Source organism: Rousettus aegyptiacus, unplaced genomic scaffold (genome assembly GCF_014176215.1).
Source record: "Rousettus aegyptiacus isolate mRouAeg1 unplaced genomic scaffold, mRouAeg1.p scaffold_m13_p_9, whole genome shotgun sequence".
NCBI lineage: Eukaryota > Metazoa > Chordata > Mammalia > Chiroptera > Pteropodidae > Rousettus > Rousettus aegyptiacus.
Window position 1 is genome coordinate 36,476,515 of NW_023416312.1, and position 14,354 is coordinate 36,490,868.

Sequence of the window (14,354 nt, forward strand, 5' to 3'; positions counted from 1 at the left end):
TCCAGAAAAATAACTAAACAAACTTGAGATAAGCTGTCTACCAGGTGAACAGTTTAAAATACTGGTTATAAAGATACCTAACGTTCTCAGTGAGAATGTCAACAAAGAGATAAGAAACATAAAAACAGAGATAGAAAATATTAAAAAACAAAAATGAAGAATACTATAACTGAAATGAATAATACATTAGAGGGAATCAATATTATATCAGATGCAGTAGAGGACTGAATTAGCGATTTATAAGATAGGGTATCAGGAAACACCCAGTCAGAACAGCAACAAAGAGAAAGAATCCAAAAAATGAGGATAGTTTAAGGGGCGTCTGGGACAACATCAAGTATACCAACTTTCACATCATAGGGGTAACAGAAGGAGGAGAGAGCAAGAAATTAAAAACCTATTTGAAGATAAAATAATGAAAAACTTTTCTAATATGGTGAAAAAAATAGACTTCTATGTAAGCCCAGGAAGCACAGAGAGATTAACCCAAAGAGGCCCACATCAAGACAATTCATAACTAAAATGCCAAAGGTTAAAGACAAAGAGAGAATCTTAAAAGCAGTAAAAGAAAGGCACCTAGTTACCTTCATGGGAGTGCCCAAAAGACTGACAATTAATTTCTCAATGGAAACGTTGCAGGCCAGAGGGGATTGGCATGAAATATTTGAAGTGATGAAAAGCCAGGACGTACAACCGAGACTACCCTACCCAGCAAAGCTATCATTTATAATTGAAGAATAGATAAAGAGCTTCTCAGACAATGAAAAGCTAAATGAGCTCATCAACACCAAATCAGTATTACAAGTAATGTTAGAGAGACTTCTTTAAGAACAAGAAGAATAAGACATCAAAAATATAAATAACAAAATGGCAATAACTACATATCTATCAACAATTATGTTAGATGTAGATAGATTAAATGTTCCAATCAGAAGATAGGGTTACTAAATGGGTAGGAAAATAAGATGCTTACACATGCTACCTTCAAGAGACTTCAGAACAAAAGACACACACTGACTGAAAGTAAAGGGATGAAAAAATATATTTCATGAAAATGGAATAAAAAAAAACTGGAGTAGCAATTTTATACCAAACAAAACAGAATTTTAAACAAAGGCTATAACAAGAGAAAAAGAAGGACCCAGTAATCTCACTTCTTGGTATTTATTCAAAGAAACCTAACTCTACTTCAAAGGGGCATGTGCATCCATATGTTCATTACAGCATCAATTACAATAATTGAAATATTACAGCAACCTGGGTTTTCATCAATGGATAAATGGCTCAAGAAGAGATGGTACATATATACAATGGAATATTACTCAGACACAAAAAAAAGAATAAAATCTTTCCATCTGCAACAACATGAACCTAAAGGGTGTTGTGCTGAGTGGAGTAAGTCAGACAGAGAAAGACAAATGTTATATGATTTCACTTGTATGTGGAATCTGAAAAATAGAATAAATGAACAAAACAGAGACAGACTTATAGATACAGAGAACATTTTGATGATTGCCAGATAGGAAAGGGGATGAGACATGGGTGAAAAAGGAGAAGAATTAAGAAGTACAAATTGGTAGTTACAAAATAGTCATGGGGATGTAAAGTACAATATAGGGAATAGAGTCAATAATACTGAGCTTCCCCTATACTTGCCACTGATAGGCCTGCCTCACCACTTGCTCATCCTGCCACTGCCTTGCAGAAATGCTGTGATTACATGAAGTCCTTCACCAGATTAGGCCAGTGTCAGGGTACTGGATCCTTGTTTCACTCAGGCTTATGCCAAAGATGTAAAATTTTGCACAGATGTCACAGCCTTAACACTTCAAGGTGAAGACCTTTTAGCCAAATCTGTAGGCATTATTATGGGGCTCATGGGAGGAACAGTGATTATTTAACAGAATTGTGGAAGTCTCAAAGTAGGAAAAGATGGTGCAACCATTGGAAAGTCTATTGACTTAACAGAAAGATATAAAAATATTGGCATTAAACTTGTTCAAGATGTTGCCAGTAATACAAATGAATAAGCTGGGGATGGCACCACAACTTCTACTATACTGGCTTACTCTGTTGCCAAGGAAGGCTTTAAGAAGTTTAGCAAAGATCCTAATCCAGTGGAAATCAGGAAAGGTGTATTGTTACCTGTTGATGCTGTAATTGCTGAAGTTAAGAAGCAGTCTAATTCATGAGAATCCCTGAAGAAATTGCTCGTGGTGCTACAATTTCTGCAGATGGAGACAAATAAATTAGCAACATCATTTCTGATGCAATGAAAAAGGTTGGAAGAAAGGGCATCATCACAGGAAAGGATGGAAAAACACTGAATGATGAATTAGAAATTATTTAAGGTATGAGGTTTGATTGAGGTTATATTTCTCCACATTTTATTAATACATTGAAAGTTCAGAAATTTGAATTTCAAGATGCCTGTGTTCTATTGAGTGGAAAGAAAATTTCTAGTGTCCAGTCCATGTACCTGCTTTTGAAATTGCCAATGCCCACTGTAAGCCTGTGGTCGTAATTGCTGAAGATGCTGATGGACGAGCTCTAAGTACACTCAGTTTGAATAGGCTAAAATTTAGTCTTCAGGCTGTAGCAGTCAAAGCTCCAGGTTTTGGTCACAATAGAAAGAGCTAGCTTAAAGACATGGTTATTGCTACTGGTGGTGCAGTGTTTGGAAAAAGATTGACATTAAATTTTGAAGATATTCAGCCTCACAACTTGGAAAAGTTGGAAGTCATCATGACCAACAGTGATGCCATGCTCTTAAAGGAAGAGGTGACAAAGTTCAAATTGAAAAAATGTATTAAAAAAATCATTGAGCAGTTACATATCACAACCAGTGAATATGAAAAGGAAAAACTAAATGAATATCTGGCAAAACTCTCAGATGGAGTATCTGTGCTAAAGTTCGGCAAGACAAGTGATATTGAAGTGAATGAAAATAGACAGAGTAACGCATGCCTTCAATGCTACACTATTGAAGAAGGCATTGTTCTGGAAGGGAATTGTACCCTGCTTTGGTGCATTCCAGCCTTGGACTCATTAACTTCAGCTAATGAGGATCAAATAATTGTACAGAAATTACTTGTTTAAAACACTCAAAATTCCTTCAATGACCACTGCTAAGAATGCAGGTGTTGAGTGATTGTTAATAGTTGAGAAAGTTATGTAAAGTTCCTCAGAAGTTGGTTTTGATGCTCTCCTTGGAGACTTTGTAAGTATGGTTGAAAAAAGAATCATTGATCCAACTAAGGTTGTAAAAACTTCTTTTAATAAAGACACTGCCGGAATGGCCTTTCTGTTAACTATAGCAGAAGTTGAAATTCCTAAAGAGGAGATAAACCTGGAATGGGTGAAGTCAGTGGACTGGGAGGTGATATGGAAGGTGCCATGTTCTAATTCTTAGAATAGTGATTTATTATTATTATTAATGAGGACTATAAAAGGAAGTTAAAGGCAGTGCTCCTCATCTATAACTTCAGATAAGCCAGTTGAAGGAAATGACTGACGAAAAGGCTGGCTGGTGTTTAAGAAAATCACTATAACCATCGGTCACTGGTTTCAGTCGACAACATATAATGGGTTACTGCCTTCACTGTCCATGCCTATGGATAATTTATTTTGTATTTTTGAATAAAAAGACACTGTGCATTCCTGATAATACTAAAAAAAATAATATTTTTCTACTATCCTGGCCTTTCATCTCTTGGGTCCCTTTGGGCAGAGAGGAATTAACGGGAAGGGCTCTATGTGTTCCCATTCGGAACTATAGGCAGCGCTAATGGAATAATGCTGTTAGGGTATCAGCAGCTTATACTCAGCCCTGGTACCTCACTGTTATTCACAACTAGAATAGCTGATACCGGGGGTAGGGCAGGTTAAGGAGTTCATCTTCTCACCCATAGGTATGTCTGTATATATACACACTAAGGCAAGCACAGACTTCATAAGGAAGGTCGTATGAGCCACTAAGACCCATGATCACTTGAGCTATGCCTAATAGTGGGTTTGTAAAATTTCCTTCTCAACTCACCATCTCCTTTATCTGTGGTCTTATCTTTAAATTGTGGTATCCACTCTTAATCCTTTGCCCTAATAGACAGTCATTACTCTTTACTTTCTTTCCTGACACATTATTCAGAACATGGCCTGGTTTCAAATCCCAGCTCTGAAAGTTCTTGTCTATGTCACCTTAAGCAAGAGGTATCACCACGCTGAGTCTCCATGTGCTTGTCTGAGACATGGAGAGAAGGAGACTTGTGCTAAAGTGTGGGTGAGAGTTTTTAATGGAATGAGTGTTAAGTTACTAGTACAATGCTGGGCTTTTGGGAGGGGCTCGGTAAATCTTCTCTATTCCCTGCTTTCACTCTGCCTCACTATAAGAGGTTGCTCCGAATTAAGAAGAAAATAAGTGGTCAACAGATGGAATTCTTGGCCACCATCACCATGTCCACTCCTATTTTCTTTGTGTATTAGAAGTTTAGTTTTCCCAGAGGCTGGTTTAAAAAAATAAACATTTACAGCTTTGGAATCAAGCAAGTTTTGCAAGGAGTTAAAATCTATGCCTCATAAATTTACTGTTTCAGAAAACTTCAAAGCTGTAAGGTTTACAGTCCCTCCCTAAGTTACAGATGGACCTCAAGAGAGACAGATTTCTGCTTGAAGTCACATAGCAAATCAATGGAAGAATTGGTTCCAGAGCCTAATCTGTCCCAAAAGCCCCTAGTACATGTCCTACTGTTTCCTGGAAGAAAGTGCCCCTGTTTCTCATGGTGTCTATAACTCTCCCCACATTCCCTCCTTTCACAAACTTTGACCATATCCCATCTTAAGATTTATAAGATGCGCTTAGCTCTGGGAGGTAGGCCCAGGTCACAAAGGTCAGAAGCTGGGACAGTATGAAGGACCTCAGCAGAGACAGAGGTGGTAGTGGTGCCTGGAGACTAATTTACCTATCTGGACAGGAACTAAAACCTGCTTTATCCCTCCCATACCCACTGTGTCACTGAGCCTTGCACTCCCAGTACTACTCACCTGCACTCCACCACTTCCATATGGTTGCTCCTATGACTGCCACTGTAGCACCACGAGTTCCTACAAAAGGACTTGGACCCTAACCTTCTCCAGAAAGTGGCCCACACTTGGTCTCAGGAGACATCCAAAGAGGTGACAGCAATGTTAGCCAGCATCTCCAGACCCTTCCCCACTGCCTTAGCCTCTTTTGCCCTCTTTATTAATTCCCTGGAGAGCACCTTTTCCCAGTGGTCTGAGCTACCCTTCTAGCTGTGCTGATCCTGGTCTTCGAGTTGAGCATATCTACCAGGCTTCATGCCTTATCCTTCAATACTACCAAGAATGCAGTCTGAGAGGGGGTCAGTGATCACAGTTGCCCTCAGGACCTACCTGCTATAAAACTAGAACTATTTCATTTGGGGATTTGAGATTGCAACAATGGTGACAGGGAGGAGACTATATCAAACTAGAGAATGCTGAGCACCCAAGAATCTACTAAATGTAGACAATTAGGAAGATAAATAAAGACTTGGAAAGAGCTACCCTGACCACATCACCTGACTATTAGCTGATTAGCCACCTCTCAAGCCAAGAAGGGCCCCGGAAAGGAGAAAAAAACTTTACCTGGAGATGCCTGAAAAGTGAATCAAAACTGGACTGCTTGAAATGGATAGCCAGGTGAAGAAAAGACTTAACCACATTATCACGTAATACCTGACCACCAGGAAAGAGAAGCTCAAGACTAAGCCTCACAATCCCTGAAAAAAACAAGTACTCGCTCCTAGATGGTGCTCTATGGGCAGGACATGCTTCTGGATCCTGCAGATACCACTCCCATAGTAGACTTGCAAGCTTCTGAGCAAGCAGTAGCATCCCCAGCTATCCTCAACAGCATTTAGCATACCGCTGTCCACATAAACAGGGTCAAAATTGCTTGTAGCATGTGTGCCTTTTCTTGTTTAAGTCAACCCATTCTCCCATCCTTGCAATCTTAGACCCTTAAATATCAAGTAGCCAGAAACTTCCATGGAACCCAAGGATTTTGTCAAAGAAATTGTCATCTGATAGGAAAGAAGGTAATGGAAATAGGAACAGAGGTAATAGAGAGGACGAGTCAGGAACATAAAAATATTGGTACATAGATGGCTGATGGGGATGCTGCCTCAGTTGAGATCTTTATCCCAGAGCTATACCTCTCTTGGGATATTTCATAAGCTGCTAAGGTCTCATTGTTTCCTCCTTTTAATTTATGTGGTCAGAATCAGATAATGCTAGCCAACTGGCATCATCCATAACTGGAAGTTTCTGGCAGAAAGAGCGCTGGTCTCTTTAGGGGAACTTGAACTTAGTAGGACAGGGCAAGATAAAGATTTTTAATTTCTATTTTGCCTATAGAGGAGAAAGTCATATGGGTATTATACAAGCCATAAAGAGTTTCTGGAGGATTTGGAAAAGGAAATGAGGTGACAGAGGAGGTGATGCAAGAGAGAATTTTGTAGTGAGAGAAGTAGACGTGGAATAGAAGAATGGACATAGGGGCTCTTGAGTCTCCTTCTCCAAAAACTTCCCATAAGGTGTATTCTGGGCCCAACCAAGTGTGAGAACACACACAAAAAAGGGGAGATGCTGGAGACTCCAGGTCTTTCCTTGAAGCAAGAAGGCCAAGATACTGGGATGCGGGATATCAGGTAAGAGGCCAGCATTTGCCAGGAAAGCCAGAGAGGAGATAGAAAAGGCTGAATAGATCAAGATGGCTTGAGAGACATATTGCTCCCACAGCCATCAGAAAAAAAAATATGGGAGGTGGACAGAAGAGGTTAGACTTTTAGTCACTATATGTCCGGGCCTCCTGAACAGAAAGAACTCTCAGCATCTCTGGGCCCAGCAAAAAGCAAATAAGTCCCTGGTATTCTTTCTGCTCTTTCCAGCCAGTAGAAGTAATACCTGCATATATTCCTAAAGAACAGTCAAGAATCACTTGTGTCAAGTGAGTGTATAGAAATTACATTTAGTAAGCTAGAGGATGGTATTGGAGGAAAGATCTGTAGTTCAATTTTGGAGACATTAAATTTGAGGCATTTGTGTCTAAGTAGAGATTTTAAATAGAGAAATATATAAATTTGAAAATACATATGCATATATGTATTTATAAATTAAAGAAAGATCATACTATAAATATTATTCAGCTCTTTGAATTTTTTCATTAAAATCAAATTTTGAATTTTTTTATAACTGTAATATAGATTTACTTCATTATTTTTCAAAGTCATATAATAGTATAACTATGCTATGATTTAATTTTTTAAAAGAAGAATCACTGGTAATGTAAACTCAAACCCTCATTTCTTCTACACCTCCTGCTCCCTATTGGTTCCTCTAAGGTAAATATTCAGCTGAGCCCAAGCAACCTCCTACCTCACCTCTGTGAGTTATTGCAATAGAGTTAATGATAAAAAGGACCTATCTAGGCACTAGGTGATTTTATATCTGCTCTCAGTGTGCTCTTGCCTCTTATATTTTCTGAGATAAGCATGCTATTTAAAGGCCTGAGAACCACTAGCAAGATGCCTACCCTGTGATGGGAGACTGGTAAGAAGGTACAAGGAGACATAGTGCAAATACATCCTCAGATTCAAGTACGAGAACCTCTTCCACTGTACCCATACTCCTCCCCTACACTCATGCCCATACTCAAGGTGAGCTTCAATCCCCTTCCCTAGAATCTCCCCCACTTCTGCACCTTCATAATTTTCTTTTCCTACTGCCTCTTGTCCCTGTCCCCCTGTTTCCTAGAAAACCCTCAGGCTTCACTGAAACTTCTTGATATGATCAGTGTTAGGGAGAAGAGTATCAGAATATCTTTGACTTTTTGTGTGATTTTGCATAAAACTCTTCCCTTGACATTAATCATCTCTGTCTTTCTCAGCACATGAGTAGTGAGAGTTTAGTTCAAGCCAAGAAACATTTATTAAGACTACTATCTATAATGTGTCATGTATCAGAAATATAAAAATAAAACAAAAATTTTCCTACCCTCAGAAAACCTGCAGTTTAGTTGGAGGATGAATGAAAGAGAATCATAAAAGTAGAACACCGTGGAGGTTGAGTGGATGAAGCTTCTGAAAGTGTCTGAATTTTTCAGAAAGCAGTGAGAGGGAAAGAATTAGAAGCTGCCACTAAGAATATTTCTTCTCTATTTCCTGCCTCTCAGGTAGCTTAAAAGAAGATTCCCTTTGCCCCAAATTCTCTTACTACTAGGATGTTTGGAAGAGCGCAAGCAGATACAGGTAGCACCTATGGTCCACTATTTAAGTGTCTAAGCTTTGGCCTTTCCATTAGGGATCTGGAAGATCAGATTGTCCACAGACTTGGTTATACTTAACTGACAAATGAGGCATGATTTGTTGAGAAAAAAGCTGTGGGATTGAAGGGAGAGACCACTGAACTGAGGAGATGGACACCAGGATACTAGACCTAGCTCTGTCCCTATTATGGTATAACTGCCTCTCAGCTTCAGGGATCCCTATCTGTTTAATCAGTATGGAGAGCAGGTTAAGCTAGGGTTATTAGCCTTTAAACTGCTCTCAACATCCTGGAGTTCCTCAGAGGTACCTTAGGTAGAGTGAGAGGTTGATAGGGAAGTAGGTAGATGGCTTTCTGAACTGGGTTCTTCAACCTTAATAATTCTACTTTGAGTTGCTTTCATAAGCATCTTTGTGTGATGTCATTGGAAGGGAAGTATCTAAGCTTTACAAACTGAAACTCACAGGGCTATGAATGACTTTTGAAAATGTTTTTGGCTTTAGCGTGCTATAAATCTAATCCTCTCTATGTAAATAAGCAGATTCCATAACAATTCCATGATGGGTTTTTGGAAGCTGTTATTTTCTCCTTACAAAGGGGTTTGCCCACACCTGTGGATCCCAACCTCTCTACCATACAGGACCTTATCATCATTTTTCATCCACTGGGACTCATGTTTGGGAAGATTTTGTCTGTTAAACATACTGTATTCATTAATAATCCAATTTCTCATTTTCTTATTACTTGAAGACACATATAACTGCCAATCAGAGCCTCTAATTGGCATGATATCACCTGTTCCTTAGAGCCAAAAAACAAGTATTTGAGTGAAGCTCATAGTGGAGCTTTACTGTGAGTAAACAAGCAATTTCCACTTGTTCTCTTACAATATTGGAAATTGCTCCTCAATCCTCACTTTTCTCTTAGAGGGTCTGGGTTAGAATTCACCAAGGAGGAAGAGATGGTTTGTAAAATATCTTTTCAGCCTTGCTATGCCCTTGGAATGCTAAAGGAATGGTCAAAAAGAGTCTGCAGGAGGAGGTTTTATTGCTTCCTTCATGGAAACAAATGGTGGCAAAAGGAGAAAATGGTGGTGATGGGGGGGTGGTGTCAGGCAGGGCCTGCCTCCAGTGTGGCTCCTCAGTTCTTTCCCATCTGCTGCCTCTTCTTTTCCATTTACTCAACCTGTCTAACTCTCCATTTGCAGTGCCAAAGACCATCAAAGGATTTTATGAGCTTCAGCTTTAGGAGGACAAAGACAAGGAAGTAGAAGCCCAGAAGGAAGAAGTGGAGGTCCAGCCCATCCAGGCAGAGGCACAGGCAAACCAGCCCCAAAGATCAAGAAGTAGGCTGAACCCACTGAAGTGTGGTCCAAATTACTAGAGGTTCAGGCCGAGACGCAGGCTGAAGCAGCCAAGGAGCAGGCCAAAGCATATGAGAAGCAAGCTCAACCAACTGAGAAGAAGGCACAGGCCAAGCTAACTGAAGAGCAGGCCAAGTTATAGGCTGAGACGCAAGTTGAACTAGCCAAAAAAGGAACAGAACCTTCCAAGGAACAGGCCAAACTAGCTCAATAGCCAGCTAAGGGACAGACTGTGACACAGACTGAACCAGTTGAGAAGCATGCCGAGCCAACCAAGGAACAAGCCAAATCAGCCAAGAAGCAGTCCAAAACTGCCAATGAGGCACACGCCAAGCCATCCAAGGGGCAAGCTGAGTCATACTGAGGTATGATCTGTACCATCTCAGATGCAGGCTGATGCACAGGATGAAGAACACAAGAAGCAGGTTGAAACAACCAAAGTGCAGACTGAGGCACAGACCAAACCAGCTGAAGTACAGAATCAATTAGCCAAGAGGCAAGCAGAGCTAGAAGAAGAACAGCCTTAGACACTGTTTGAACCAGCTAGTATAGGGTCAAGGAACCAAGGATCAAGCTGAGCCAGATGAAGAGAAGGCTGAGGCACAGAGCAAACCAGCTGTTGATCAGTCTCGACCATCCAAAATGGAAATTGATCCAGATGAGGAGGAAGCAGTGGTGTAGGTCAAACTGACTAGAGTCCAGGCAAAAAACCAGGCTGAAACAGCCAAAATTCAGGATAAACCAGATGAAATACAGACAAGGCTGGGCCAGGCACAGGGTAAGTGAGCTGAAGAGCAGGTCAGAAGGGATGCTGAGATGTAAACCAAAGTAGCTAAGGCACCAACTGAGTTGATTGAGACTCAGGCCAATCCAGATGAGAAACAGAGCAAGGAACAGCCTGAATTGTATGGGCCAACCAAGGCAACAGACTAAGCCATCTGGAAAGCAGCCTGGCAGCTAAGACACAAATGAGCCAGCCACCACTGCCCTTTCACCATCAGAACCTGTTCTCCCCAAGGAATCAAGTAAGCCAGCACTAAAACACAAATATATATATATATATATATATATATATATATATATATATATATATATATATATATTGCTGTCATTCTGCAAGTCAGGTCAAGCATATCTAGCTCATCCTCAGAGATGGATCTGAGAAGCCAAAAAGCCTTCTTCAAGATGAGGTGGTTGATGGCACAGATCAGGGAGCCTTTAAAGGCACCTTCTCAAGGAACTGAGCATGAGATAGCACAAGTTGATATTTTTGTTCAAGATTTACCCTGTTCTGCTCTGCTCCCCAATAGTGGCCTGTTAAACAATTCAAAACTCCAATTGACTACAACATTTTTTATAGGGGCTTACTACTCATCCTCTTAAGATGAGTCGTGAGGGGAATAACCCCACCCTAGACCACCTCATTTGCCTAACCAAGTTAGAAGAGCCATCCCAAACATCTTAATTTCAAACTTCCTTGGCCTTCATCTATCTCTCTCCAGACTCTCTTCTTCCCACACTGTCTGACCTATATCCTTATTCGTATTCCCAATCCAACTACCCATGCACTTCTCACCTACTAAAAGCAGAAAAGTTGAGATTATGCTTCATTATTCCTTGAAGCATCTTCTGGCCTTTGCTGATTAGCACTATAATCCTCTTTCCCAAGTGGTAAACTGCTCACCTTCTATGATTTGGCCAAACGGATGCAGGGAGTGGAAACTGAAAAGTAACAAGTGCAGTTTTTCACAAAAACCTATCATCACCCAAAGAAAACCTTTAACTCTTCATTGTACCCCCTCTTATATATATGACTTGAACTTAAAAGTTATCCATTCTTATTTACATATCATTTGCATAAATTTTATTTATTGAATTGAGGTAAAATTGATATAGAACATTATTTTGGCTTCAGGTGTAAAAGATGATGATATGATATCTGTGTGTAATTGTGAAATGATCACAATAAGTCTAGGTAACACCCATTGTTACCCAGAATTACAATTTATTTTTCTTGTGATGGGAACTTCAGAAATTTATTCTAAGCGATTTCAAATATATAATACAGTATTATTAACTATAGTTACCATGCTGTACTTTACATCCCTGTGACTTATTTATTTTATAACAGAAAATTTGTACCTTTTGACCACTTTTACCCATTTCACCCATTCTCTATCCCTTGCCTCTGGCAACCACCAATCTGTTTTCTGTATCCATGTATCTTTTTTCTCTTTGTTTTAGGTTCCACATATAAGTGAGATTATATGGCATTTGTCTTTTCCTGTCTGATTTATTTCACTTAAAATAATGCCCTCAAGGTCCATTGATATCATAGTAAATGAAAAGGTTTTCTTCCTTTCATAACTTAATAATATTTCATTGTATACACAGGCATACCCTGTTTTATTGTGCTTCACTTTATAGTGCTTTGCAGATGCTGTGTTTTTAATAAATGAAGGGTTTGTGAAAACACTGCATTAAATAATTTTATCAGTGTCATTTCACCAGCAGCATTTGATCACTTTATGTCTCTGTGTCACATTTTGGTAATTCTCACAATAATTAAAACTTATTATTATTGTTATTATTACTATTATCATTATTATTATTATTATTACTATTTGTTATGTTGATCTGTGATAAGTGATCTTTGCTCTTACTACTGTAATTATTTTGGCCTGCAAGGAGCTGTACCGATATATGACAGCAACTTGGTGGAGTAGGTAAATGCTGTGCTTGCCTCCTCTCACCGCCATATCAGAATTACAAATAAACTACAGAATAGCCATCATTGAGAGTTTGTTGAAGACTACCAGAACAGAAGTCATACAATTGGGAGAAAAAAAAGAGGTTGGTAGGAGGGGCAGAGATGTAAAACAGGCTAGTCACACATCCACATGTGGCAGTTGAGAATTGGGAAAAGTGTCTCCACTGCAGGGGTACCCCCTGAGGAGCATGGAGTACCATGCCCACACTGGGCTCTCTAGCCTGAGGTTCCAGAAACAGGAAGAAAACTCCCCATGATGTCTGGCTGTGAAAACCAGCAAAGATTGTGGCAAAGTAAGACAAAGGGCCAAAGGAGTCATAGACTTTCCTCTTTAGGGGTATGCACACAGACTTGCTTGGTAGTGAGTGCATTCACTCTGAGCTCGAGCTCTGAAGCAGCAGCTATAAAGGCAGCAGTGATATGAGGGGAGGAGCTGAGTTGTCTGGCTTTGGGATGAGGGCTGGAGGGGCACATTTCTCCCAGATAGAAATGCTGGCACTGTTCCATTTTGAGCCCCTCCCCAACACACACACACAAACACACACACACACACACACACACATCTAGCTTGCAGAACCAGGTAGGCACCATATCTGGGTCTCCATCAAAATAGCTAACACTGGTCACCCGCTTGCCCTGGTGATTCTCTAAATCCCTGCCTCTCACAACATGTGGGTCCACCAAAGATGCTTCCAGTGGATTTTCCATTTAAAAACTGGACTGTATGGCTTGTGCTGTGGACTTTCCTAAAATCTCTCAAATGTTCACAAACCTAAACAAGCAAGATTCACTTGATGCCTAGCTGAACATAAGTCCAATAACTTGGACATAGATAAGAGGTCACATGAAGACTGGTAGGAGGGGCAGAGATGCAAACTGGGCCCATTTCACAACTGCAAGTGGCAGTCCAGAATTTGGAGGGTTATCTTGGCCACAGAGAGCAGCACCTTCACCTCAAAGGAGGGAGGGCTACTGGCTCCACAGCAGGACCCATGGCCCGGAGTTCCAGTGCCGGGAAGAAAAGTTCCCACAAGCTCTGGCTGTGAAAATCAGCAGAGATTGGGAATGAGTGTCACAGAGTACTGGGTGAGTCATAGACATTCCTCTTAAAGGGCCTGCGCATGGACCTGCTCAGTAAGGGACTCACTCTGAGCTCCAGCTCTGGAAAAGCTACTCAAAAGGCACCAGGGATACACAGAGATGAACTGAGTTGTCTGCCTTGAGGGCAAGGGCATGAGGGGTGGCTTTTTCCTGGATAGTGGTGCTAGCAGTATCCATTGTTCCTTTGAGTCCTGACCCCATCCAAGGAGCAGATGCAGGTGTGCAATATAAATGAGTCACCATAAACTTGATTAACACAGGTCTCTGCACCCAGATATTCCATGAGACTCTGAATCTCCCAACTTTTGGGCCCACCCAAGCTGCTTTCACTGATTTCTTGCTTATAAATGGCCTATATTGGCTCATGCTATGGACTTTCCTAAAATCTCTCACAGGCTCACAAAACCCAAAGAAGCAGCGGCTGGCTTCGGCATGCCCCATATCTCTTGCTGAGTGGCTCCAAACACAGTACTAGCAGCAACCAGCCTCAGTTCCTGGCTTGACCTCTTCAGGCACCTATAAGCCCAGCATAGGTTGCAGCCATCTATGGATTTCTTGGTGACTCTTATCAGGTGGCCCCAGAATTGCACAGGCTACAGCTGAACTTGGCCTATAGTTAGGCCCCTCCAAGGAGGCTCTTGGGTCAGGAGACCCAGTGGTCTGCTTTGATCAGTGCCAAAGCAGGAACACCACTCAGGGCTCTATCTGAGAGGGCACACCAAAGGGCAAACCGGGCAGACACCAAAGCTCCACTAAAGTAAATCCTGTTCCATAAGGTTGGCCTCTCGCCAGCCAATT

General features: G+C 40.8%; 1 pseudogene; it reads left to right on the forward strand.

Moving 5' to 3' along the window:
- Nucleotides 1-1,707: 1,707 nt before the first annotated feature.
- On the forward strand, nucleotides 1,708-3,405 carry LOC107500965 (annotated as a pseudogene).
- Nucleotides 3,406-14,354: the final 10,949 nt, after the last annotated feature.